Raw genomic sequence first — 16,671 nt, 5'->3', positions numbered from 1 at the left:
AAACATATGTTGAAGTATTTAGGGTAAAGGGCCATGGACTCTGCAACGTACTTTCAAATGGTTCAGCAGAAAGAATAATAATGCATAATAGTTAATATATTTGTCTTTTTTTTAAGTATCCATCTTATGCATGCATGTTCATGGTACAATTTACCACTTATAAGAATAGATAGGGACATATGTATACTCATGGCTGATTAACATTGTTGTATGGCGGAAACCAACCTTACATTGTAAAGCAATTATTCTCTAATTAAAAATAAAAATTGGAACTTCCCTAGTGGTCCAGTGGCTAAGACTCTGAGCTCCCAATGCAGGGGGCCCAGGTTCGAACCCTGGTCAAGGAACTAGATCCTACATGCTGCAACTAAGACCCAGCACAGCCAAATAAAAAAATAAAAACTAAAAATAAAAACTAAAGAAAATAGATGACGACTAGATTTATGTAAACCTATGTACACATCTATCCATCAATCTATCAAAAGCTAAGACAGATGTGGCAAAATACTAACACCTAGTGAATCTTAGGTAAAGGGTATTCCTTTTATTCTTTGCACTTTTCTGTAAGTTTGAAGTTATTTGTTTTTAAGATAAAAAGTTTTTAAAAATAAAATAAAACAAGTGTTTAGAACAAAAAGAGATTTAAGGTAAGATTACTTGATGGGAGACAAAGTTAAAACTGAAGTTATTAAGTTCTAGACTAAAGTGATACTGATTACTGTTATGAAGAGGCTACTCTGGTAGAGAGTATTAGAAACATTCTGTACTTTCAGAGAAGTTTGTTGTTTCCCTACATTTACTGCTTTCCTATATCCTGGTAGTAAGCCACGTATCCCTTGTTTCCCATATAGAAATCCTTCTTAATCTGGTTCCTTCATTGCTGTAAAAATTCAGCAAGATCACTGCTGATTGAAGCAGTATTCTGCAGTCACACTGAGCCCTACAGCCTCTGCAGCTGGGTTACAGTCTTCCAAGGGACCCCATCCCTGTCGTAACAAAGAAGCTCTTTGTACAACTAAGAGAACAGAATTTGAGCATGGTTTGTTTAATGGGATAGTACAGACTGTTATAAAGCTTAGACTGAATTTTCTAATTCCTAGCAACACAGAGAATATGCCAAAGAATCTTTCTAAATTTTGCATAATTAGATATGTTAGCAATAACATGAAAAATGTGCTTTTAAGTGGGACCAAGATGGGAAGTGTGACAGCTACCCTGGATGGGATTAGAAAGAGGCTTGGGGTACCTCTGTTAAGCAAATGGGATTTATTTCTAAACTTCCATCCTCCAAGAAATATATGCTGGGAAGCCAACTGACTCACAGGCTATTAGTCAATGCCTTCATATCCTCTGAGGAAGTCTAAGCTTGATAAGGATCCAGAATGACCTTGATAAATCAGAGGTACCTGAAACCAAAACAAACCCAGCAGAGTGAAGGCTTTATGGACATCCACTTACTGACTGAATTACAAATGAGAAAATGATTACAGAAGAACAAAACCTTACTAGAGGGCGAATGATAAGAATATAAATATCAGCTACATAAAAATGTTTTTAAAAGCTGAATATAAAGTGAAATCTGTTAACACAAAAATACCATATGTGTACCACAGAAGTAAATTCCATTAGTAGTTCTGAGAACCCACTAGAAATTCTGTATCCCCTCTGGATGAAGAGGAAAGAGGAAACTGTAACAGAAGGTACAGAAAGAAGATTTGGTCAGGCTTAAATACAGAGAACGTGGTCTTGACTGGCTAATAATAACAATGTTGTTTTAAGCATTTCGGGTTTCTCAAGCTCTGGGCTTGCAGATACCTTTAATTGCAGGTGCTTTCAAGTGTGACTTTATCTGAAAATGTCCATTAATATGTGTCAGTACCAGGTGGGGGTAAGAAATAGTGTTAGCCAATAGCAAAAGCGAAAACCTAATCTACAGTGAACTTTCCACACCCACCAGTCCCTCAGCCCTGGTAACCCCCACCCCAAGCAAATACATCTTGCTTGCTCCCCCTTCCTGCCTTTCCTCACCTGCAAAGGAAAGCACCCTTGGCTTTTATTAATATTAAGCCCACAGGGTGAAAGATTCTTCGAGCCCTGTATAGCAAAGGCTGCACTTGGTCCCAAGGAAGTTGACTGTTTGTACTTCATAATGATAAGCTTGAAAAGCTACCTAGAAAGAGGCGGCTGGTGGCTTTTGCTCTCCTACAAGGGGCCGGGCTTTGTTCTCTGAGAGGCACTCTGACCAGATGAACAGAGTGTCTCTCGAAGGAGCGTTTCCACCTCCCGTTGTTACCTTATGGAGACAGCGGCTCCCGGGTGCCTACGGGCTACGTGGCACAGCGCCTGACCCCACAGCAAACCACAGGCTCAGGCGTCACCACATTATTGAATTAGTAATGAAGCCCCATCAGCCTGGGCAAACAACTCCCGGAGAGAAGCACTCTAAAACAAATGCCGCTGGTTTCACCTGAGCCACCGAAACAAATCATGAGGCACGAGGTGAAACTTGGCAGGCTCTGCGAGCTCTGAAGAGGCAGTTGCCAAAGCCCTCAGTCACCAAACACACAAATCTCAGAGGAATGCAAATTAGCAGGGGTCGCCCTTTGCCCTTTAGACGTTTTTTCTGATGTAACTGTTCAGTAAGATTTATTCATCAAAGTGAACAAATAATGAGGTCTGAGTAATACATGATTTAGTACATATTTTAGGATCCAAGTGTTTGATACCAAATGAGAAAAATGTTGAAAACAAACTAAAAACCATAGGGACAAAATGTGCTAGATTTAGGAGATGCATAGCTGAAAGCCTCCCAGGGACGGCATACACAGCTAGAAGAAACGAACAGCCTGTGTGCCCTTGCAGGGGCTTCCTGGGTGGCTCGGTGATAAAGAATCCACCTGCAACGCAGGAGCCACAGGAGACACGTGTTCTATCCCTGGGCTGGGGAGATTCCCTGGAGGAGGGCATGGCAACCCGCTCCAGTATTCTTGCCTGGAGAATCCCATGGACAGAGGAGCCTGGTGGGCTGCAGTCCATGGCGTGACATGACTGAAGCGGCTTAGCAAGCATGCACGCAGAATACTGAATGGGAGCTCCCTGTTTTCAGGGTAGAATTGTAATCCAGAATGGTAATTATTCTACCGAATCTACCCAGAGCAGAATTCATTTCTCATGCTGTCTAAAGTCCTAATTGCCAGATAGTTCCCTTGAAATGATAGTTGGATAGAATGTTCTCCTTTTAGGCCTTTTCTACATCAAAAGGAAGATGATTAACTCTGTAAACAGTCCTTGTGGGTTTAAATTAGCACAGAATATCATTTCATACCAGCTTTACCAGAGGAGGGATAAAGAGTTGATACCTAAACTATATTTTGAAAGATATGGAGGCCTTGATGAAGGAAAGACAAAAAAGAAATCTATAAACCAAGGGAATGACATGAGCCAAGTGTAAGATATATGAGGGACCTTGGTGGATTTTCTTTCACAAATTGGGTGGAGTGACTGTATCCCCTGAGTGTCTCATAGGACTTTGATGAGGATCAAATAAGATAGTATGACCCAGCTCAGGGTGGCCCTTTCAGGAAAGAGTCACATTTTCCTTCAAGCCTTCTACAACAGGGCTTTTGAAAGTGATGCTGCTCACAGACAGGGCCCTGGGGCACCCCAGTTCCTACGGGATTATAAACTTCATCGGAACAGGAATCATGTCTGTTTCATCATCACCCTGTTTCGATTGCTTAGCATAGCACCTGGCACGCAGAAACAGACACGATGGCTGAACAGATGAATGAATGAACGGGCTGGGGATATCCTGGGTTTATTGTATCTTCCTTCATGGCCGCCCCTCTATGCAATGCAACAAACATCCCCCTAACCTGTACTACCTGCCAAGAACCTCATCCGGTGTCAGGTTACTCAATTACAGCTCTCCTTCTGAGAGAGGAAAATACAAGTGACATTACAATGGGACTTGCTCTTAGGTACAATTATGCCCAGGGAGCCAGAGAAAAATGACTACGGGCTGTACTCGACCTGGGCTAAGAGGACTAGGAGGGGTTTTTCATTCTGGGCACTGGGGGACAGGGCAGCCAGCAGAGCTCAGGGACAGGAGAGCAAGTGTGAAGTTTGTAGGACCTCAGTTGAGTGTGGTGGAAACACGGGCCGGGGCAGGCGTGAAAGATGAGACCGAAAAGGCAGACGTGGGGCAGTTTGTGAAATACCTTGTTCTACTTGTTAAGGACTTTGGACTTTCAGGAAATGGGAAGCCATAACAGAGTTTTTAAAAGACCAAAGATGTGCCCATATTTGTACTTTAGGAAGATAACTCTGGGACACATTTACCGAGGCAATACATTTTAGTGGAGCAACTCCTTGAGCTGGGTGTTTTGATGGCTTTTTTTTTATCAGACCTTTACTGAACATCTTCTTTATGTGAGGTGTTAGATCAGGTGCCAAAGACTTTCCAGCAAAATGAAGGACTCATAAATCATAAGACATATCCTTATCTTACATTCCTCTAAAGATTAAAAACAAAGCTTGCCAATAAACTGGTGACACAATGTTCCATTTTATTTATGTTTGAATACTATTTGTTGGAAGAGTTCTTTTAAATGGATGTGGAGTGAATCTCATCATCTCTCACTCTGGGCACACAAAAGAGAAAGAAAGAAAAAGTAGTTAAGATATTCCTAAAATTCCTCACGTTCAGTGTTCAACTCCTCTGAATATTTAGATGCCCTCTTTCCTCATGACACACACAGTATTGTCACCTGTTTAGTGGTAATTTTTAAAACTTGGCCTTTAACCTTGAACCTGGCAGGTCCCCACTTGCCCTCTGCCAGGAGCTGGGCTAGGAGAGCCGGTTTAGGACTGCTGGTAACCCCGCCCCGGAGCCCCTTCTCACCCCTACTGCAGGCTCACCACCTTGCCTCTCTGCCGAGGTAGTTTTCCTTTCTTTTGTGTGTGTTTCTATGTTCTTGCTCCCCAACCCCTCCTGCCACCTTTGTGGATCAAGACCAGGTCCCAACCACAGTCAGAAAACAACACCATGTACAGTGGCATGCCTTGACCAGTCTCTAATTTTCACTGTTGTGAAAGTGATTGGATTTAGAATGAAACAAATGGTTTTACATTAAAAAAAAAATGTTGGCCAAAAAAACACACAAAAAACAAAACTTGGCCAGTTTTAGAATCACTTAGAAAAGTGGTAAAGTTAGAGCCCCAAGTCATGCTTCATTCTGAAAAGCCTGGGCTTCCACGTTCTTTGCTGTTATTCCAGGAGATTCTAGGGCACCTGACGTTTGCAAGTCACTGCTCTATGCCACCAGGAGGGCTGTTGGCACAGGAGCACTGCTAGAAGTGGTGTGCCTCTTCTGTGTTCAGAACACTCCCTGACGTCCGGTGAGTGTCGATGTCCACACACGTGGCAAGAGCGTCAAGACTGCTGCTGCCTGGCTGAGAAGCATATGGTTTTCTGAAATGTTTCAATGGCAGAAAGCATTATCTCAGAATTATTGAAAGACGATTATTTCCTTTTAGAAATAGAATGGGAACTTTACAATGTAGGCAGGGAATTCATTAAAGATAATGATTACTTGAATTCTGTCATAGGGAAGTGATTAAATCGATTATGGTTCTTCTACACCTAGGAAGCTTTCCAGGTGGCTCAGTGTTAAAGAATCCACCTGCCGATGGAGACGCAGGTTTGAGCCCTGGCTTGGAGAGATCCCCTGGGATAGGGAATGGCAACCAACTCCAGTATTCTTGCCTGGAAAATTCCATGGACAGAGGAGCCTGCCGGGCTACTATCCATGGGGTCGCAAAAGAGCTGGACATGACTGAGTGGCTGAGCACTCTACTCCTTTACAGCCAGGATATGTTTAGTGTTTAACAGTAATTAGGTAGTATGATATCTACAGAATGTGTTCTGTGAGAGGCTGTTCAAAAAGGGCACCACAGGCCAAAACAGTGTGGGAAACCCTGTGAACTGTGTCTCTTTGGTAGTTTCATGGTGTACTTAAGCATTTTGAAAGACATGAAAGAGCAATCAAGATCCTAATTGACTTTTAATATAGAATTGCACAGAAGACGTTCATATTATATTTAAATAAATAGCAACAGCAATAAACCTATAAAAATAACGCAGTAGCACAATTTCATTTTTGTAAGTAAAATTTGGAATATATTTTCATGGATGAAATATAGGATTTATACTAAACATTACCCATATTTAATAATGAGTGCTTGGATGATATACAGATTTTCTTTATTCGTGTTGAATTGTATACTCTTCAATAAATGGACATATTTTCTGTAAGGAAACAGTTATTAAAATAGTAATAATGAACTGACTATATGAAAACATCAAAGAAAAATTTGAGTTTTACTGATCTGTTCTCCATGGGAAGCTTTGATGAATATAATTTCAATGAGAAGGTGGAAACCTGTTTTATGAGACATTGTCAATTCACATCAGGCTGGGAGGGGAGTGTTAGTCATAAATTATAGTAAAAGGAGAGAGGAACAGAATAAATGTAGGCATTGGGTGTGATTCTTATCTGTCTTTTTCAAGGTCATATATTTATGGAATTGAGATTTTGAAACAAATGAGTCAGACTTTGTCTATAGTTTGGTATAAAGGCCAAGTAGAGAATTCAGTGTATTGGACCTCAAAACTTTGTTCGGCTGTTGAAGAGAAATATCCTGAAATGAATAGTCTGCAGGTGACGCTGCTGCTGTGTGTGTGCTCAGCCATGACTGAGCGATTGAGCATGCAACACATACCTGTTTGGGGAACACAATTCAACCCATAACAGTTATGGTGTTGTAACTATCATTTCTTTTGGAGCAAAAAGTTGTAGCTCTCAATCCAGAGTTGGGGCTGCAAAGAACTGAAACATGGATAATATCAAACAGGATGTTTATTTAGATGCCTTTTTTCTTTCCCTCCACTGAATTGCCTAGAAGATTCTTCTACCAGATATAGACTGAATCTACCATGATAAAATTGAAGCAGCGACAACACAAAGGGATATAATTGATATGTTGAAGAGATCCTTCCAAATCTCTTCCAGACTGAATGCTTTTTTCCAGAAGAATCTTCCAAAGCAAAATTCTCCAAGCCCATATATTCTCACTTCAAAATGTGTCCTTCTCCCATGTGGCTGTGGACAGTCTGATGTCCATGTGTGGATTCTGAGATCCGCCTGTAGCCTTCCATATTCTCTTTAACCATCAATTTCTGAGAAAACATGTATGATTTCATTGCATCTTCAAAGGCAAGCATTGCTTGTGAATCCAGACTCTCTCAGACTTTACGTCATTGTCTGGTTATAGGTCAAGTATGGCAGCATCGGACACCAGTCCTCTAAAGCAGTTATTGCACCTTTCAAATGTACCTAAAATCTCAGAGAATTATTAGGCACATGGAGAACATCTTTTTGTTGTTCATTTTGTTCAGTGGGTGTTTTTTTTTTCACTGTGTTGAAAATCACTTGCAATTTCAGAGCATAGTGTAATGGTCCCATTGCTGTGTCAGTGTAATTTATTGAGCAGATTACCATGTGTCAGGCACTATGCTACAAGTTTTATAAATATTAAATCAGTTCCTCATAGAGACCTGCCAAGTAGGAATTATTTTTATGTGAGAGATGAGAAATTAGGTTTTCAAAAATCATGATGTCCAAAGTCAGAGAATTACATGATATTTTTGCCATATGAAATTTCTTATTGAAACACTTTGGAAATTAATTTTCTGTAAATGTAGAGGCTCCTGTGGTTTGTTTGGATCAGATTACTGGAAGTCAGCTATAGAGAAATGGTGATGTTTTCAGCGATTTTTTTGGCCATTTATCTAGGATAAATCATTTTGATTGTTCTCATTATAGTTTCTGCATCATAAAATATAAAGTATTATATTTTTTCAATGCTTTAAGGCACTGCACATAGGACTGTGGTGAGGGAGAAAGCGTTATTAGACTTTAAATGGTAAGTTATTTTACTAGCAACAGTTATGACTTTAATATCAAACTACAGAGTTTCTCCTGACATGAATGAAACAATTTCTGCTTCCAGCTGTTCTATACACAGGGTCTAAATCCACTGTGAAGAAAGAGGAATAATGGTTTTGATTTTCTCTCAGCTGCAGTGACTTCACTTGCTTAAGATTTATTCTCTCTGCTATAGAACATCTTCCTCTAAAACTCCTACAAAGTGAAATAACTTAGGTCACCACAGGGAGTCTTTCTGCAGTTAATGAAACAAGCTAGCCTGAAAGCATTTCAAGTCCATGGCTTAAGAAGCCAAACAAGAACTTAATTCAAGCAGAATCAAAGTAGGGGAGCAACATTTAGTCAGCAATATTTAAGTCAGTGACACCTCATCAAATGTGGACTCAAATTCTTGTAAATTCTTTCACCACATTCATGCATGTACAATGGGTTTCCCTGGTGGCTCAGAGGGTAAAGAATCTGCCTGCAATGCAGGAGACCTGGATTCCATCCCTGGGTTGGGAAGATCCCCTGGAGAAGGAAATGGCAACCCTCTCCAGTATTCTTGCCTGCAGAATTTCACGCATTCTCCATGTGGTGCTAGAGGACTCTTGAGAGTCCCTTGAACAGCAAGGAGATCAAGCCAGTCTATGCTAAAGGAAATAACCCCTGAATATTCATTAGAAGGATTGATGCTGAAGCTGAAGCTCCAATACTTTGACCACCTGATGCAAAGAGCTGACTTATCGGAAAAGACTCTGATGCTGGGAAAGATTTAGGGCAGGATGAAAAGGGCGTGACAGAGATAAGATGGTTGGATAGCATCACCGACTCAATGAATATGAGTTTGAGCAAACTCTGGGAGATAGTGAAGGACGGGGAGCCTTGGGGTGCTGCAGGCCATGGGGTCGCAAAGAGTCATAGACAACTTAGCGACTAAACAACAGTGTGTGTATATCCTAAGAAACATCTTTTAGCAATCAGATGCTCTACAGAACTAGGGGAATTTTCTCTAATGTTTTCCTTTACATCCAGGACTTGGTAGAAAATTTTTTAATCAGAGTGACCCATAAGGTACACTCACCTAGCTGAGGTTTGCGCATTTACTGATTATTAATACCTGTTATTCAAGTTATACTGGTTTATGATAGGCATCAGCACAGAAAAACAGCACAGTACATCCACATGTTGTGGAAATATTTCTTGAGTTTCCTTTTGAAAATTTTTGTTTTCTTTGCCTTTTTACATTATTCTTATACAAGTCATATTTTCTGAACAAAATAAATTAGTTCTCTTAGCTGGTGAGTATAAGCAGATTTTTGAAAACAGAATTCAGAATATTTGAAATTACAATTGTCTTGCAAAATCAGATAACATTCTACCTTTCCCTGATTTGCAGGGTCAGTGGGAGAAAAGGAAGGATAAAAAGTCAAAGAAATCACACCAATTTACCCCAAAAATAGTTCCTTGAGTTCTATGAAGTGTCAGGCACTAAAATTAGGTGAAATAACATTAAAATGAGGACCAGAAGGCAAGATTTACTGTAAAATTTATCCCTAATTCTGGAATCTTGGACACATCACTGACTTTGTTTCTCAGTCTCCTTATTTGTAGATTGGGGATTATTTGGGTTCCTACCCGTTCCATGTTATTATGAGGCATAAGGGATAATGCAAATGAAATGCAGTTGGTTTCCCTTCTCCACTGCTACCACTACCTGCCCGTCCCCCACCAGCACCATCTTTGTTGCCATTGTCATCATTAGCGCTGTGGTTGGTTCTCTAGAAGTGGATAGTGAGGAGGGGCTTTACTCAACAAGGTTACTGGGGAGTACCCTTAGTTATAATACCTGTAGGAGAGTGGAAGAAAGAAAACTGAACAAAGAGAGAAGGTGAACTCTGATGAAGTGTCTGCAGAGGACACAGGAAGCTGTGGTGCTAAGATTATGCTTCCGCTGTGTCCCAAGTAAAGCCAAGGCAGACCGGGCCTTTTTACTCCTTCATCCACTCATTGCATGCAGGCCGCCTACATGTGTGCGTGCTAAGTCACTTCAGTTGTGTCTGACTCTTTGTGACCCCACGGACCATAACCCACCAGGATCCCCTGTCCATGGGATTCTCCAGGCAAGAATACTGGAGTGGGTTGCCAAGCCCTCCTCCAGGGGAGCTTCCTGACTCAGGGATTGAACCCACATCTCTGATATTTCTTTCACTGGCAAGGGGATTGTTTACCACTGATGCCTGCATGAAGGGGGCATAACTTTGGGTAAAAGCACTTGTGGAAGGAGACTCAGTTGTAAGCCTTCAACAATACACACTCCTGGGGTAGGGATGGAGGGCTGGGTGGGTGCGCACTTGGTCCTGAAGGGGAGATAGCAGGGATTTTAGCATCCTCTAAAATTATTGTCATCATTATCATCTGGAGCTTGAAATGACCTTTAAGAAATCCTTGAGAGGCACTGTCATTTCATTTACCTTCTATAACATAACAAGGAAAGAAAAGATAAAGCTGCTCTGATAGCAGTTAGGCACCACATGATAGCTGAACCTCAAGAGCATCCTAGAACAGCAAGGAACCCACAGTCATGGCAAGATCAGGTCCCACATGGCCCAAGAAGCAGACACATAACAGGGTACATCGACTCCATATTAAATATCTCTTGTCTCTGCATTGATCATCCTTCAATTTCCATTTCTTTCATCGAATGATAGATTCTCAGGGTGGGAGAGGGCTTTGCAGGTCAATTGATTGAAGTACCGCCTTGTGCTTGAGCTCTGCTTAGAACCCTGACAAGCCCTACCAGCCTTTATTGGCTGGACCGACTCCTGTGATGAGGTCTCCCTGCATGCCCAAGCAGCCTCTTCTGTCGTCAGGGACTTCCTGTGTGAGTGGGGTCTGCTTTCCCAGTTCCTACAGACAGTCCCATTGCTGTGGTGTGAAACAACAGAACAGATCTAATCTATCCACTTTCTGTTCTATAAACATACTTTTTTTGAACTAACTGTGCCTAGTCCCTAAAACTTGTCCCCAGTTTATAGTAATTTTATAATCATTTCAACTGTCCTTTGAATATCTTCTTTTTCCTCTTAAACTGTGAAGATTACTCTAACTTTTCTCTAACCCATGCAAAGGATGAGACAGCCATAGTTCTTGCTACTGCCTCTGTTCATGTGGCCTAATATTAACATACTAGATGCTAAGCTCCACACGTAAACTGTGTGTTACGGTTGCTAAATACAGGTCTCTTTTAAAGCCATTTGTCTCTTAGCCTTGTACAGTGCAGCTGGGTTTCTTTGAATGTTAGTGTATAATACTGCATAGACCTTGGTAAAACTTAATTTTGTGTCTCATTCCAACTCTTGGAGATCTTGGTGGACCCTAACTTTGTTCAGGAACAATTGTAATTGCATATCTCTGATTACACATTTATACTCGCAATTTTGCAAGTCAAGTTGGATTCTTTCCACTTCTTCACATTTTTTAAAAATTTTCATTTCTCTGATTACTATTATTAATTTGTCATTGTTGTTTTAGTTGCTAAGTAGTGTCTGACTCTTTGCGACCCCCTCCACTGTCCATGGGATTTCCCAGGTAAGAATACTGGAGTGGGTTGCCATTTCCTTCTCCAGGGAATCCTCCTAACCCAGGGATCGAACCACATTTCCTGCACTGGCAGGAGGATTCTTTACCACCATGGAAGTCTTTCACTTCTTTTTCACATTTTTGGTCATTTCAATTTTTCTAATTACTATTATTAATTTAGATGTAGAAAATTGAAAGAAAAATAGTGAGAATTCACCTTCTGGTTGGCCATCTAGATGCTCTCAGACCATAGTTTGGAGAATGAGACACTGAGCTATTGGAAGTTTCCTGATTAATGAATCTGCCGGATAGTCATATAAAGGCAGGAACTCCAGCATACATGTTGAGGGACTATGAGATGATAAAGCACATTTTTGCTGAATCGTTCTTTGAATTACCCAGTATCTAATTTTGAGTCTGCAAACAGAAAAGAGTTATGGGAGGAAACAGCTGAACAAACACGATCATAAACATTGAAGAAATAAGAGCATATCTAGTGTGTTGGAAAGATTTCCTTTTGATCTCTGAAAGGCAGTCTCGTCCAGTTTAAGAAGAGTGGCTTCTGTAGTAAAAGTAAAGACGCTGAGGTCCACAGGATAAAGAAAAAAGCTTCTCAGGATGGAGTCTTGCTGGTACTAATGCTTCCTTTTTCAAGGTATCACCTGAATAACTCAGATTCCTGCTGTTTGTCTCAGTAACATAGTTAGTTATTTACCTTTCTCATCATTGGTTCAGATTCTTTTCTTATCAAATTGCTATGCCCAAACCTCAAACAAACAACCTCCCTAGAACAGTTAGTGATCATGTTAAACTGGGTTAGTGTGACAGTGACGGAACATTCTTCTATTCTTTATCTCATGGTTTCTCTCATTTCCCACAACAATTCTGCTAGTGAAGGTCAGGGATAATTTGTGTTCCTAAGTTGAGGGTACTTAGGATTTGCTGTGACTTGGTTCTTTCTGATCTTTTAAATCTGTCCTTTAGACCTCATCCCTAAGTTTTGAGCTAGTCCAGTGTCTCCATTCATTGCCCCTTGTAGCTCAGAAGATGAAGAATTCTCCTGGAATGCAGGAGACCTGGGTTCGATCCCTGGATCAGGAAGATCCCCTCTCCATTCAGTAGAATATCTCACATTTCACTAGAGAAAGCCCATTTTCCTATGCAAGGTTTTTCTACTGTTCGGACTTTTGATCATATGCTCTAAAACGGACCTAACATGATCATCTAGAATTGGAATGATTTAATGATTGAAAATAATTAGACAGCAAAGCAGCTATTTGGGGCCTTTTCTTTTCTCCAAGAATCCTTTCAAGTGCAGAACGCTCTGCCCAAATTGTGGCAGAAGAGCTGGCATGTGAGGTGATTGCAAGCAGATGCTCCTTTTCTGTTGCAACTTTCAGTCTAAATTTCATGCTCAAATGAAGCAGTTATTTTTACCCTTGACTTTAGGTATGATTTTTTCCTACTTAAGGTATATCACTCTTGATCTTTTAACATTACTTTAAAGGTCTTATGTAGTTGTATCTTTTATTATGACATCTGAAATCATTTGTGGAAGCAAGGAAGATACAAAATAGGAAAGAAATGAAAAAAGAGGGGAGCCCAAAGGGATTAAACAACTTGGCCAAGATTATATACCAAGTTAGTGGCCCATTCAATCATTCAGTCATTCTAGAATGGCTCATTAAGTATTCATTATGTCACAGGTATTGGGAGAGGTGTGGGCATAGAATGGTAACCAAGATAGAGGCCTTAGAGAGCTTACAATCTAGAACAGAATGCAGGTCTCTTGACTCTCAAAGTTCTGCTTTTGCCACAGTACTCTGCTGTGTTATTGGTGCTGAAAAAAAAAAAAATGCATTCCCTGTGTGCCTACCCGGGGCTGAACAGAAACAAAACCGTGAAGCTATAAAGACCTCAATTTCCTCATCTCTAAATTGGAGCTACTAATACCATCTAACTAGCAGGGCTACGGAGAAGGCAATGGCAACCCACTCCAGTACTCTTGCCTGGAAAATCCCATGGGCGGAGGAGCCTGGTAGGCTGCAGTCCACGGGGTCACGAAGAGTCAGATACGACTGAGCGACTTTCCTTTCACTTTTCACTTTTTTGCATTGGAGAAGGAAATGGCAACCCACTCCAGTGTTCTTGCCTGGAGAATCCCAGGGACGGGGGAGCCTGGTGGGCTGCCGTCTACGGGGTCGCACAGAGTTGGCCGTGACTGAAGCGACTTAGCAGCAGCAGCAGCAGGGCTACAGATTAAATGAAATAATTCCTATGAAGGGCTTAGCACAGTGTTTGGAAAAGACTTGAGAGTCCCTTGGACTGCAAGGAGATCCAACCAGTCCATCCTAAAGGAGATCAGTCCTGGGTGTTCATTGGAAGGACTGATGTTGAAGCTGAAACTCCAATATTTTGGGCACCTGATGAGAAGAGCTGACTCATTTGAAAAGACCCTGATGTTGGGAAAGATTGAAGGTGGTAGGAGAAGGGGACAACAGAGGATGAGATGGTTAGATGGCATCACCAATTCAATGGACATGAGTTTGGGTAAACTCTGGGAGTTGGTGATGGACAGGGAGGCCTGGCTTGCTGCGGTTCATGGGGTCTCAAAGAGTCGGACACGACTGAGCGACTGAACTGAACTGAACTGTGCAATACATGTTAAATATTATTACCACTACTGCTGATGTTCTCTAGCTAGTCAGTCTTACTATTATCATTACCCATTTTCAAACTCTAAGTTGGAAATCGTTGCTGAACCAAATGAAACTCTTCATCATTAATCATTAGTCAAGTGTAATGGTTGAGGTTTAAATATTTTCTGAAACTTGTCTTCACTTCTTTGAAAAATTCTTTTCCTCTCATAATAGAGTTTAGCAGGTTTGATATTTCTAAGATCTCACCTTTCTATCTGTTACAGAGTGTTAAAACCATTACAGTACAATCTGGAACATTTTTCTGAATTATGTTGTTCTCATACATGGTCTTAAAATGGCTAATTCCAAAGAACAAAGGCTAAGTTATCCATGGAGAATGAAGTCATAATTTTATTTTTATCTCTCCTGTCTGAGTATAACTACCACAGCACATCATGTCCAAGTAACGCGAACATGTCTGGTTGGCACAGCTACAATAGCAGGACTGATAAGTAACTGATCAGCTTATTCACAGCATTCTTTTCATGGGGAGGTCACTGTCCCCTTTGTTCCTAAAAGTTCCAACAAAGCTTAAACATTCCAGAAACTGGTCATTGAAATTAATTAAATGGCTTCATGTACACTGCTCCTGGATTATCTGCTTGTAATATGGTAGCTTCTGTGCTTTTAAGTTTGCCTAATTTAATTAAATCCTTTCAAATGTGAGGAGTTAAGCAATTAGCACTACTAAACCACATAATTAATACATGCCTTAAACACACTTTTAAAAATAAAATGGTTTGGGAAAGAACTATTTTGAGTAATAGATCACTACTGCATATGAAATACAAAAGAATTATCCATGTCTATAATTATATGACTGTGGAATAGTATCTTAATGTTTCTTCATATAAAAAATGAATTACAGCACCTAATTCACAGGCTTTTATAAGGATTTTCACAGGGCAGTCCATTCAATTAATATTTAATCTTGATGTTTAATTTTCACTTAATATTAATTCTCAACTAATTTTTCTTTCAATTAATACAAAGCTAAAGTGTAGTGAAATTCAGTACTATAGTTCTAATGGAAATAACTGTTCTTCAGTTTTGGTTCAGAAGGTACTTGATGTTTTTGTATCACATAGATGGTGTCTAACTCTAAGACATTATCTTAGATGTCTAAGCCTGTACCATGTAGCACAGTTCCTGGACACATGCTCAACAGATAGTTCTAGAATTAATCAATGGATAATATGAATATAAAGTTATGACATTGGAAATGTCAATTAATAGATATTCAGATGATAAAATAATGAGTAAGCCAACTTCTACACTCTGCTGCTGCTGCTGCTAAGTTGCTTCAGTCGTGTCCGACTCTGTGCGACTCCATAGACGGCAGCTCACCAGGCTCCCCCGGCCCTGGGATTCTCCAGGCAAGAACACTGGAGTGGGTTGGCATTTCCTTCTCCGGTGCATGAAAGTAAAAAGTGAAGTTGCTCAGTCGTGTCCGACTCTTAGTGACCCCATGGACTGTAGCCCACCAGGCTCCTCCATCCATCTAAGTAAACACAAAATATAAAGGTATATACATGAGACCCTAATTAGATAGACATATGTATCTTACAGTGTACTTTTAGCTTATGTCCACTTCTATGAGATGTTTATGAGTAAAATATGCCCCCTTGCTCTTGAAAAGTTTATTCATGAATTGAAGAAAAGTATACACACAATTATTTTTGAATCAGACAGCATTTGAGCAATGTTAAATGTGTACACCATTCTACTAGGGGTATATGCTACCCCTCTATATGCTACTAGACCCTAAAATGAGAATTACTCTTCATTTTACCAAAATAGTGAATATAAATATTTCTATGTAAAATAATTTCAGTGTCAGGCCTTATAAATTTTATCACCCAAAATGACTTAATTTGGATATTATGGAATGTCAGTATACATTTGATTTGTTTTGGAAATGATAAAATATAATCATTTTTGCTAGCAACTATACTGCTGTTTTTCAAACATACTCCCAAAGTAAAAATGTTTCTAAGTTATAAAATAGCCTAACCATGGAAGTTATTATAAAACATCAAAAATATCTTCAAAAATAGTTGGCAAGCAGTAGCAGTAGCAGTTATGGGAAAAAGTAGAATGAAATAAAACATGTAAGTGACTATCAAATGTTGCTAGTACAAGGAGAATAAAAGAATATTTCCATTCCAGTGAAGCTTAAAACTTTATTGACTTGTTTAGTAGGAAAAGGAATAAAACCATGTTATCTTATATTTGGTGACCCATAGACATTTTCCCCTGAGAAATATAGACTATGCTAGAAAAAAGAATTTGTCAACAGAACATTAGAATATGCTTACATAAGTAAAAATTTTATATGAGCATTGCTCAAAATAATAAAAACAGAGATTTAAAATATGTGTGTGTGCGTGTACGTGTGTGTG

This window comes from Capricornis sumatraensis, chromosome 4 (genome assembly GCF_032405125.1).
Source record: "Capricornis sumatraensis isolate serow.1 chromosome 4, serow.2, whole genome shotgun sequence".
NCBI lineage: Eukaryota > Metazoa > Chordata > Mammalia > Artiodactyla > Bovidae > Capricornis > Capricornis sumatraensis.
Note: the sequence above shows the minus strand (reverse complement) of the source record.